Here is a 12,975-nt window from a genome sequence, read left to right on the forward strand (position 1 = left end):
AAGTGGCAGAGGCCAGAAGGAGGTGGGGCCGTCCCCATGTGATTGTGTTACATTTAGGTGGAAATGATGTTGGGACTATGCCCATGGGTGATTTAACTAGCGTCATGCTAGCGGACATTAGGTGGTTGGCAGCTCACTTTCCCGGGGTAAAGATCGTATGGTCTAATATTATTTCTAGACACGTGTGGGGACACATGAGTTTCCATAAGGCAGGATTTAGGGTAAAGAGGAAACTGAATAGGGATGTAGGTAGGGCAGTGCTAGCTGCAGGAGGAGAGGTTATCACCCATGACAACATCAGGATTGATTGCCCTGGAATCTTCCGCAGGGATGAGGTCCATCTGTCAGATAGGGTACTGATTTGGTTTTGCAGAATATTCGGTGTTCTCTGGCTTCCCTTTGTGTGAAATGGCGGCAAGAGTTCCTTGTCCTCTTTGGGTGGCGGCAGCAGGGGTGTGACAAATCATCAGAGGGGGACACGTGAGCACAATCAACATCAGCCACAAGGGCTGACGCTCGGTGGCTCCCTGCACTATCCCTCCTGAAATGCTCTCCAGGCTGTAGGAATGGGGGCGCCCCCATTCCTTTAGGGCGGTCGCACCCCTTTCTTAGGAGTTGTAGGACAGGGAAGTTCTTGCCGGCCAACGTTAAGTTATTAAGTTATTTAGCTTAAGTTTAAGTTATTGTTTAAATAAATGCAACCCTTGTCCCCAGATGGGGAGGGTTTTTTTTCTACCATAACTGGTGTCTGTGTGTTTATTGGGGTTTATGGGTTAAGGGTATGGCCATCACCTAGTGGGTAAGGTATAGAAAGTTTTACCCTTAGAAAAGGGGGAGAGCTGACTAAGCATGCAGCAACTTAAGGGTTAACTTTTGTCTGAACTGATGGGTGTCTTTCTGTCTAGGTGTATTAGCTGATCTGGCAGCTAGAGGGAGATGTTTCAGAGCCTATATTAGTGTCTGCAGGCAGGAAGTAGGGTCACTAACCTGTTCTTGTCTTCCCTCCCTTCCCTCCCAAGTTACAGGTTCGGTTCCAGTTATGGATGGAGTGGATGGAGTGTTCCAGTCGTCAGTGGACTGTGGAGATGCTGGCAATAGTATCACTTTGGCTGGGGGCTGAATAATCATTCAGACCTTGGAAAGCCCAAAGTGCAGTACTTGTGCTCTTAGGAAACCCCCTTCGGAACTAACAGTCTTTTAGTCTAGGAAACGTTGTCTTAGGAGTTTGGGGGTCTCTCAACTCCAGTTTTAGGTAGGAGAATGGCATCATGCTTCCTGTTGCGGCAGCAGCAGAGGTGTGACAAATCAGTAGGGGCAGCCTGGCGGGGTGAAAGAGGAGGGGAACACGTGAGCACATTCAACATCAGCCGCAAGGGCTGACGCTCGGTGGCTCCCTGCACGATCCCTCCTGAAAAGCTCTCCAGGCTGACGGAATGGGGGTGCCCCCATTCCTTTAGGGCAGTTGCACCCCTTTCTTAGGAGTTGTAACAGGGAAGTTCTTGCCGGCCAACGTTAATTTATAAATAATTAAGTTACTTAGTACAAAAGAGGGGAGGCGGTACAAAGCGCTCTAAAGAAAGAGCTGACCAAAAAAAGGGGAGAGAGGGGATTCCTTATATGATATAAAAACCTTACATATATACAGGTAAAAAAAAAGATGAAAATGTGTGAAAAAAGGAGGTATATAATGAAAATAGAAAATATATATATATAATCACATAATATGCATATAATTACAAAAATTTAAAATCTTTAAGCCCAAAATTGATAAAATATACTATTTAATATACTGATCCAAAAAAACAATAAAATCAAGTTATATACAAACTCAGATTGATGCTGGCATCTAAAAATGAATAAGGGACTGTTTAATAAGAGAGTACACTAATTACAGTCTTAATGATAGGATAGCAGACATTAATAATAATAACGGTTGTTAAAACAAGATGTATAAAGATGGAGGAGGAGCCTGCTGCGTGCGTGAGGATGGCAGCAGAAGAGTGAAGCTCCTGAAATCTACCCTGTCGGAATGAGAGGCTAACACAACCAGCCAAACTTCTCAGGAGGATAATGAGAAAATCCTTAAGATTCCAAAAATAAGCAAAGGTCCTCATCGAAATAATAGAGAAAGACACATATATGAGAAAGTACTTGCAGAATATAACAGCGGAGTATGGTGGGTTTGAGTTCGGAGCCCGGTACGCCCAGGTGAGCTAGGAGACCGGAAGACACGGAAGTGAACAGACGGGCCAAAGGTCGGGCGGAGGAGGTGAGTGCAAGAGCAGACAAGTGCTGAGCGGCCATTACCAAGGAGAGCTGCGCGGCTAAGAGGAGGTTAAGAGGAGGAGGAAGAGGCCGACGATTGCCGAACAAATAAAAGGGCTGCGGTAACACAACATCTTAAATCACTAAGAAGTGGCATACACCGAAAAAGGAGAAGCAGGAAATAAAACTGCGAAATAAGCCTATACTAAAAGAGGAGCCCGGCGTACCAAGGGGAGGTAAGAGACCGGAGTTCCTGATAGAGGACGGACACTACAAAGTCTCTGATTGGGAGCTGGAGGATAGAGGGAGGACTGCCTGAGAGAGAGGGAGTCGCAGCCGAGGAGAGAGCTGCCATAAGTGGCGGGGGTAATAGTTAAACAAGAAACGAACAGATAGAGAAACTAAGGCCCGCTACACCGGCGTAGACACAACGAGCTCTCAGGAGATAAATTAAGTGCCAGACAGGAGAGGTGAGACTGAGAAGCAGAGTTGCGGGAGAATGATACAGGGGCAAGGCATGCTGTAATACTGGGCAAAAAATAGCTGGCCGAGGAAAAGTGAAAAGTGAAAGAAGGGGAGCCTTAAGCAATCAGAGGCTGATTGGACATGGGTTGCTAGACTGAGAAAACATAGGAAAAAGGGTTGGGAACCCCACAGCAGAACAGCCCCAAAAAATATAAGAGAGAAAGTTGGAAAAACAAGGGGAAAAGGAGGAAAAACAAAGGCATAAAGAGATCAAAAAGAGCCTAAGGAGGAGAGGAAGAAAGGAAAAGAGAGAAAAGAGAGAAAAGAAGGAAAAAGGCAAGGAGAAGGAATAACAGTAAAAGAGAGAAGAAATGGCAACTAAAAAATCTACAAAAATAGACAAAGCAAACAAAAACAATAAATCCCCAAGCGTAAAGGATAACCCTTTTTTCCATAATTTGAGCCTAGAACAGCATATAAGCCCCAAAAATATTGAGAAAACAGCAAAAGAAAACTTGATAAACATGGATATACAATTATCAACAGAGGAAATCAGGAAATTAGCAACAAAAGAAGATATTACCTCTATAAAAGATTGTATCATGGCAGAACTCCTTGAAATCAAAAGAGAAATAAATGAAATGGGACAGAGGGTTAACTCCCTAGAAACCCAGCAGGAGGAAATAGAACAAGAAATGACACAAGTAAACGAAGTCATACAGGTACAAGCACAACAAATAAAAGAGTTGCAAGATAAACTAACGGATTTGGAAGATAGGTCCAGGAGGGGGAATTTAAGGATAAAAGGTATATCAGAAGAAGTTAAACCTGAGGACCTAAAAGTGTACGTACAAAAGATTATGGTCAGTCTGATACCAGATACCCAGGAAGAGGCCATAAAAATAGAAAGAATACACAGACTGCCAACCCAAGCTATCCCGGGCAGAACCAGAGATGTTATACTAAATCTACAAGACTACACATTAAAAGAACAAATATTAAGAAGAGCTAAAAGAGAACATACATTTAAATACCAGCAATCGGATATTCAAATATTTGCAGATCTAAGTATGGCTACAATGAAAAAAAGGAGAGATATCAGATTCCTGACTAGAAGTCTCCAAGAGAAAGGGCTAAGGTACAAATGGACGTATCCATTCGGGTTAATAATCTTCCAAAATGGGAATACCATACACTATAAAAGAAAGGAGGATATTCACCAGATTAAAACTAAGCTACAACTGGACATTGAAATACCCACAGATTTTGAAAAAGATGAATTCGTTGAGATGGGCCAAAGAATATTAGTAAAAGGGAACACTCAAAAACATAGCTGGGAAGAAGTTAAGAGGAAGAAAAAGAATGGACAGCTAAATTAACCAACCAAAAAGGAGGAGAAGAAGAGAGAGTGAGAAAGAAAAAAGGAAGAAGGGATAAGGACTTATGTATAAGGAATAAGAGAGATGCTCCTGAGAAAGTTAAAGGGACAATGCACAAAAGACATGGGGCTGTTAAATTTTTTTTTTTTTTTTTTTTTTTTTTTTTTTTTAAACACCAGAGGGGTTGTTCCTACACCCCACCCCACACTTAAAGAATTTTTTTTTTTTTTTTTTTTTATTTAAAACACCAGAGGGGTTGTCTCTACACCCCACCCCACACTACAAGTAATCACTTCAGATTTTTTCTATATATTTTTCCACCCCATAAAACAAGTGTGCATCCACACAAGAGTGGATTTTTTTTTTTTTTTTTTTTTTTTTTTTTTTTTTTCCCCATAAGGGCTAAACACAAGAGGGGCTGCCTTCACACCCCATACCACTTTTAAAGGAAAATTTTTCCTTTTTTTTTTTTTTTTTTTTTTTTTCTTCTCTTCCCTAAGGGCTAAACACCAGAGGGGCCGTCACCACACAAGATTGAAATATACACCCTAGATATTGATATCATACCCTGTTATCAATTTGTTTTTCTTACCCCCCCACTCCTCACTCCCTTCACGAGGAACCACTTTAGAATGCGATATTAACCACTTTTTTTTTTTTTCTTTCCTTTCTTTTTTTTTTTTTTTTTTTTTTTTTTTTTTTTCTTCTCTCTCCCCCACCCGATTAGTCCCTGTTTAGGGTCTTAAGCACACCTCACATGACAAGGAAAGGCAGGCATAAGGTCTTTCATCTGTTTGGTTTTTCTTTTTTCTTCCCCCCCCCCCCCCCCCTTTTTTTTTTTTTTTTTTTTTTTTTTTTTTTCTTACAGATGGCATCCTGTTTTTTCCCAGGAAATTCCGACAGGGGAGAAGTTCTACCCCCTAGTTCAATTTTTAAATGTTTTTTCGTTTTATGTATGTAAATAAAAAATTTAAATATTATAAGATACACTCAGAGAAAGGTTCTACTAGCCACACAATGATAAAAGAAAGGAAAGTAATACCTAAGGAGACTCTTGTGGGGAGCCGTTAAAAACAATGAAAGATATACAGATTATTACAATTAATGCCAAAGGGCTAAAGACTCCCCAGAAGAGATCCATGGCTCTGAGGGAGATGGAGAAATTAAAGGGTGATATTTTATTATTTCAGGAGACCCATTTCAGTAGGGATAGGGAACCAAAATTCATAAATGATAAGTATAATGTTTGCTATATGGCCTCAGACAGGGGCAGGAGGAACGGGGTATGTATCGCACTCCATAAAAATTTGAACTTTCAGCTAAAAGAGAAGGTAAAAGATAAGGAAGGGAGATATTTGGGAGTCAAGGGGTATATCCAAGGTGAATTAATGACAATTTTTAACATATACGGCCCTAATACAAAACAAGATAGTTTTTTTAAAAAACTGATTAATATAGTACTGGATTTCCAAGAAGGGATATTGTTTTTTGGAGGAGACTTTAATATTACGTTAGATCCAAATCTGGATAATTCCAAGAAAAAGTCTAGTACCCCCAAATATATCACAAAGCAAGTAAATAATAGTCTAGAACAAATAGCAATATATGATGTATGGAGGCTGTTATATCCGACCCAAAGAGATTATACGTTCTTCTCGAACCCACACCTTTCTTATTCTAGATTGGACTATCTCTGTACAAATATAAAAGGGCTAATTTGTATACAGGAAACTCAGATTCTTCCAAGGACGTGGTCAGACCATGCTCCAGTAAGCTTAAAAATAAAATGGGGACACCAGGAAGAAAAACAGTATAAATGGAGATTGGATGATGCCACGATTAAGAAACAGGAATATAGGGAAAATATAGCCGGAAAAATTGAAGAATTCTTCCAACTTAATGATGTGGAAGAAATAGAGGCAACAATCCTCTGGGAAGCACATAAATGTGTTTTAAGGGGAGAGCTAATCAACCTAAGGAGCATACAGAAAAAGGTTAGGGAGGAATTCTTTAGAGAGACAATGAGAAAAATTCAGGCCTTGGAGAAAAGACATAAGCAAACCCCAGAAAACAGAAAAATAGAAGAAGACCTAGAGAGGGAAAGGAGGAATATACGGGAGTACTGGTCAAGTATTAATAAGAAGAAAGCTTTATGGTTGAAACGTAAATTTTATACGGAGGGTGATAAAAATGGGAGACTCCTAGCGAGAGCTATAAAGAAAAAACAAATAAATAATAGTATATATAAATTGATAAAGGAGGATAAAAGCTACTGTAAGAACCAACAAGAAATGGCCCAACAATTTAATAAATTCTATAATAAGTTATATAATCTAGAGACCTACCCCAGAGAGGAATCAACTTGGTCTAAGTATTTTAGGGAGGTTAATATAACCCAGGTTTCGGAGCAAGAAAACCAAAAACTAGATGAACCAATTCAAATACAGGAAATCCAAGACGCTATTGAGAGCTTACAAATTGGCAAAGCTCCAGGCCCAGACGGGTATACGGCCCAATACTACAAAAATTACAAAGACATCTTGGCACCCCTTTTTGAAGGAGGTGTACGATTCAATAGATAAGGGAAAAAATTTCTCTAAAGAAATGCAGGAAGCAAGAATCATAGTGATCCCCAAACCAGAGAGAAACAAAGAGGAAGTGAAAAATTATAGACCAATTTCACTGTTAAACATTGATTTAAAAATATATGCTAAAATCATAGCCAACAGATTAAAGGTAATATTAGAACGAATCGTGCACCCGGATCAGGTAGGATTTGTCCAGAATAGGGAAGCAAGGGACAATATAATAAAAAATATCCACCTCTTAGAATATGCCCAAAGAGAAAAGATAGCATCATCATTTATTTCGGTCGATGCTGAAAAAGCTTTCGACCGAATTAGTTGGTCATTTTTAGAAAGCACCCTCAAGAGATTTAACATTAGCCCAGTATGCATTAAAAGAATAATGGCATTATACACAGAGCCAACAGCTAGGATTATGGTAAATGGCGAATTATCAAATACATTTAGCATACATAATGGAACTAGACAAGGGTGTCCCTTATCACCAACCTTATTTATTTTATCAATAGAAATATTGGCAGCACACATTAGACAAAATGAGAGAATCAGAGGCATTAAAGTCAGAGAGAGCGAATACAAAGTCTCATTGTTTGCAGATGATATCCTCCTGTCCCTGTCGGATCCAGACAAGTCCATCAAAGAATTATTGGAAGAATTTAAGGTATTTGGAACATTGTCAAATTTTTTGGTTAATATAAATAAATCTGAAATAATGAATGTTAAGAAGCAAGAAATAATGATGACAACACACCCATTTAAAGAGGTTGAAGCATTAAAATACTTAGGGGTTTATCTGACAAAAAGCGCAGGAAAATTATATGCATTGAACTATGTTAACCTCAAGAATACTATAACAAAGGACCTTCTATCCTGGTACCCTAAAAGGATTTCATGGCTAGGGAGAATTAATATTATACAAATGAATGTCCTACCTAGATTTTTGTATGTTTTACAAGCTTTGCCCATTCCTATAGTAAGTAATTATATAGAAGATCTACAAAAAACAATAAATAATTATGTATGGGGAAAAATACATCCTAGAATAAGTAAAGAGACAATGTATATGAAAAGAAAAGAGGGTGGGATGGGACTACCAAATCTAGCCAAATATAGATTGGCTACATTTTTACAAAGAGTTATAGAATGGCATACAAAAAAGGAAGTGAAAATATGGGTACAGCTGGAGGGAGAACTAATTGGTAGGAAAAGAATATGTAATCAATGCTGGGAAAATCCAAAGGACAGATCTCCAGAGATAGAGAATTATAGTATTATTAAGGAAACAGTTAAGATCTGGGACAAGATAAATAGGAAAAAAGGTAACATTTCATCTATACCTTCCCCCCTCATAGATTTAGTGGAGAATAAAAAGTTTTTGGAGGGAAGCTTTAAAGGGGATAAGGAGGATAACAACTATAGAATAATAAATCTAATAGATAATAGGAAGCTAAGGCCTCAGGAGGAATTACAAGAGAAGGGACTAAGAGGAGTAACAGATTGGTTCATATATACACAGGTTAACCATTATATAATGACAAATAAAGATAAGGATAAGTTATTAAGACCATTAACAAGAATGGAGAATTTGTGTAATATGAGTGGAAACCTAAAACATACCCTCTCTAAGGCTTACAGATTATTACAAGAGGAGGGGGAAGGGACACTGGCTTGTTTTAAAAAGTGGCAAATAGAATTAGAACAGGACATAGACTTAAAAGTCTGGAAAAATATATGCCAACAGACGGCAAAATCCTCGATATCAGCAAGAATGCTGGAACAAAATCTAAAGATACTAACAAGATGGTATCTCACACCAGTTAGAATCAAAAAATTTTTTCCATATACACAAGAGAGTTGCTGGAGAAGGTGTGGGAATAAGGGCTCCTTATCCCATATAATGTGGTCCTGCCCACACATAAAGGTTTTTTGGAAAAGTATATTTCAAACTGTTGATATACGAGAGGATAGGACCAATTTGAATAACTTTCTTACGGCCATCTTAAATAATCCAAACCCTAAATGGGAAAAACCAAGAGCATATTTATATCAAATTATGCTTAATAGTGCAAAGAACTTAATACTTAAAAAATGGAAAACGGTAATAGTGCCCACAAGGGAAGAATGGATTAACAAAGTGAACGATAACCTAATGAGTGAAGAATATTTCTATATGATAAATAATAGACAAGAAATATCCTTAGAAGCTAAGATAATATGGGAAAAGATAACAAGGGAATCTCCATCTCCCCAAAGCAATATAAGCGGATAAAGGGCTATAGAAAGAGTGAAAAGTAATAAAAGATAGAACCTAGTAAGCACACAAAGAATAACGTAGTGTTTCTTATTGTGTTAGTAATGTCTTGTAACTTGTGTAATGTTTTGTTATGTGTATATGTATTTTGTTAATAAAAAAAAAAAAAAAAAAAAAAAAAAAAAAAAGCAAACAGACAGTGGATTTATTGAATAAGGATCTGTTGTAGCTCAGATGGACACATAAGAGGTCAAGTGGAAGAAATGTTGATTTCATAGAGTCTGGAGTTTTGGACCGGAAAGTAAAACAATTCCGATTAATTTAAAAAAGAAAAACAAACAAAAAAAACACACAACACATGAGAGAGAGCATGATGATAAAAAAAAACATAATATATAACGACAAACATAGACAGCAGTTAAAGGGGCATTAACTGGAGACAACGGATTAACTTCTCACTGAAAGTGTCTCCTTACGGGCAAGAGGTTACTCCTATAGTATAGGTACTTTATGTAGAATATAAGATATGTGTATATTATAAAGAAAAGAAAAAAAAAAAAAAAAAAACAAGATGTATAAAAAATGTATGACAAAATTCATATGCTAATAAGTAAAAACAACAAAAAGGACACTATTAATTTCAAAGTCTGTGACACAAGATATATGAACAAAGTCCACCAATGTCACTCTTAAGATAATATACGTATGGTTAATACGTGTCGGTTAATACGTGTCCATGTCTTCAGCTGTGCACAGCCTCCAATGTAGTGGGATACAAAACTGTTTAGAAAACTCACTTTTCGTAGGTATAATAGCCTCTGTGGTGAAATCCATTGGAATGATGATGTCAGATCCTGTGTGAGAGTAGCATTATCCACTGTCTTCCAATCAATAGTGATTCTCTGTTTGAAACTATACTACGTATCTTTCGGAGTCTGGAATGGTGTTGATACAATATATTTCTTAAAGCCTGTTTCAGCTGAAATTCACAAATTGTAGCAGATAGAGTGGTGAGACTATACTCTTATAATTTAGAGATAGAAATTAACCTGTATAGCGGATATAGATCCCTCCAGAGTACATAAAAGAATAGGAAGCACAATCTACGCATTTCGGCAGACTAAACTGCCTTTATCAAGATGCTTACTAACATTAACAGTGGCCCTTTTATAGGGAACAACCTAGCAGTAAGTGATTGGTGAAAACTATTAACCTATTAGAATAAAGTGGGAGTTACCAAATTAAATCCTGAAAGGGGTTGTACAAAAGATACTGTTAAGACTTATGGTATAATTATACTCAATAAAAACAAAAACAAAATTTGGAACAGTAATATAAAGACTTTAAAATTCTAAAATGAATGTATCTACATTACTCAAAATAACAGTTAATATATCAATAAGTTGTATACATTTATCAGATAGTTATCCTTATTTTATATATAGCATTCTAGATAGATTAGAGCCGATTATAGAGCAGAAGATAAACCATTAAATAAGCGGGTCGAATCCATCTTAGCATATACAAAGGAGCTATAAACATATTATTATTACTTAGAAAATATATTTGATCAATCTCGAGATAAGAAACATAAAAAATATATATATGGAAAATTATTATACATAAAAAAAAAAATATTATACATAAAAAAATGAAAAAGGAAGTGAAGTACCAAAGGATAATGTAAAGAATCATAGGGAATTTTTATGGGAGCTCACTAAAAAATGCTCGCTCAATAATAAGGGGTAATAGTGGGTGAACTACGTATATTATCTTAAGATTGACATCAATTGACTTTGTTCACATATCTTGTTTCACAGACTTTGAAATTAATAGTGTCCTTTCTGTTGTTTTTACTTAGTAGCATATGCATTTTGTCATACATTTTTTATACATCTTGTTTTAACAACCATTCGGCTAGATTACGAGTCTTGCGTTAGGCTTAAAAAGCAGCATTGGCCGGTCCCAACGCTGCTTTTTAACGCCCGCTGGTATTACGAGTCTTGAAATGACAGGCTCATCACTCACTTTTTTGGCCAGACTCGGAAATACCGCAAATCCACTTACGTCAATTGCGTATCCTATATTTTCAATGGGATTTGCATAGCGCCGGTATTACGAGTCTGCCAAAAAGTGAGCGGTAGATCCTCTCCTGTCAAGCGTACCACATTTTAAAGTCAGTAGTTAAGAGTTTTACACTACAACGCCCGTAGCATAAAACTTAACTAAAGTGCTAAAAAGTACACTAACACCCATAAACTACCTATTAACCCCTAAACCGAGGCCCCCCACATCGCAAACACTAAAATAAATTTTTTAACCCCTAATCTGCCGAACCGGACATCGCCGCCACTATAATAAATATATTAACCCCTAAACCGCCGCACTCCCGCATCGCAAACACTATTTAAATATTATTAACCCCTAATCTGCCGTCCCTAACATTGCCGACACCTACCTACATTTATTAACCCCTAATCTGCTGCCCCCAACGTCGCCGCCACTATAATAAAGTTATTAACCCCTAAACCTAAGTCTAGCCCTAACCCTAACACCCCCTAACTTAAATATAATTTAAATAAATCTAAATAAAATTACTACAATTAACTAAATAATTCCTATTTAAAACTAAATACTTACCTATAAAATAAACCCTAAGCTAGCTACAATATAACTAATAGCTACATTGTATCTACCTTAGGGTTTATTTTTATTTTACAGGCAACTTTGTATTTATTTTAACTAAGTAGAATAGTTATTAAATAGTTATTAACTATTTAATAACTTCCTAGTTAAAATAAATACAAATTTACCTGTAAAATAAAACCTAACCTAAGTTACAATTACACCTAACACTACACTATAATTAAATAAATTAAATACAATAAATACAATTAATTACAATTAAATAAAATTATCTAAAGTACAAAAATAACAAACACTAAATTACAGAAAATAATAAAATAATTACAAGATTTTTAAACTAATTACACCTAATCTAATCCCCCTAACAAAATAATAAAGCCCCCCAAAATAAAAAAGCCCTACACTACACTAAATTACAAATAGCCCTTAAAAGGGCCTTTTGCGGGGCATTGCCCCAAAGTAATCAGCTCTTTTACCTGTAAAAAAAGGTACAAATCCCCCCCAACATTAAAACCCACCACCCACACCATCAACCCTACTCTAAAACCCACCCAATCCCCCCTTAAAAAGAACTAACACTAACCCCCTGAAGATCACCCTACCGTGAGACGTCTTTACCCAACCGGGCCGAAGTCCTCAACGAATCCGGGAGAAGTCTTCATCCAACCAGGCAGAAGTGGTCCTCCAGACGGGCAGAAGTCTTCATCCAGACGGCATCTTCTATCTTCATCCATCCGGCGCGGAGCGGGTCCATCTTCAAGACATCCGACGCGGAGCATCCGACGGCCGACGACTGAATGAAGGTTCCTTTAAGTGACGTCATCCAAGATGGCATCCTTTCAATTCCGATTGGCTGATAGAATTCTATTAGCCAATCGGAATTAAGGTAGATAAAATCCTATTGGCTGATGCAATCAGTCAGTAGGATTAAACTTCAATCCTATTGGCTGATCCAATCAGCCAATAGGATTGAGCTGGCATTCTATTGGCTGTTCCAATCAGCCAATAGAATGCCAGTTCAATCCTATTGGCTGATTGCATCAACCAATAGAATTTTTTCTACCTTAATTCCGATTGGCTGATAGAATTCTATAACCCCTAATCTGTAAAAAGTTTACAGCTCTTTTACCTTACCAGCCCTTAAAAGGGCCTTTTGCAGGGCATGCCCCAAAGAAAACAGCTCTTTTGCCTGTAAAAAAAAACATACAATACCCCCCCAACATTACAACCCACATTCCCCTAATCTAACCCAAACCCCCCTTAAAAAACCTAACACTAACTGGAGCACTGGCTTGGATCACAGAGGGGAAACGCCCCCTGGAGGTCTCATCATACCCGTTGGTATCTGATACCCTTAAGATCTGGGACAAAATCCTGGCAAGGG

This window comes from Bombina bombina, chromosome 1 (genome assembly GCF_027579735.1).
Source record: "Bombina bombina isolate aBomBom1 chromosome 1, aBomBom1.pri, whole genome shotgun sequence".
NCBI lineage: Eukaryota > Metazoa > Chordata > Amphibia > Anura > Bombinatoridae > Bombina > Bombina bombina.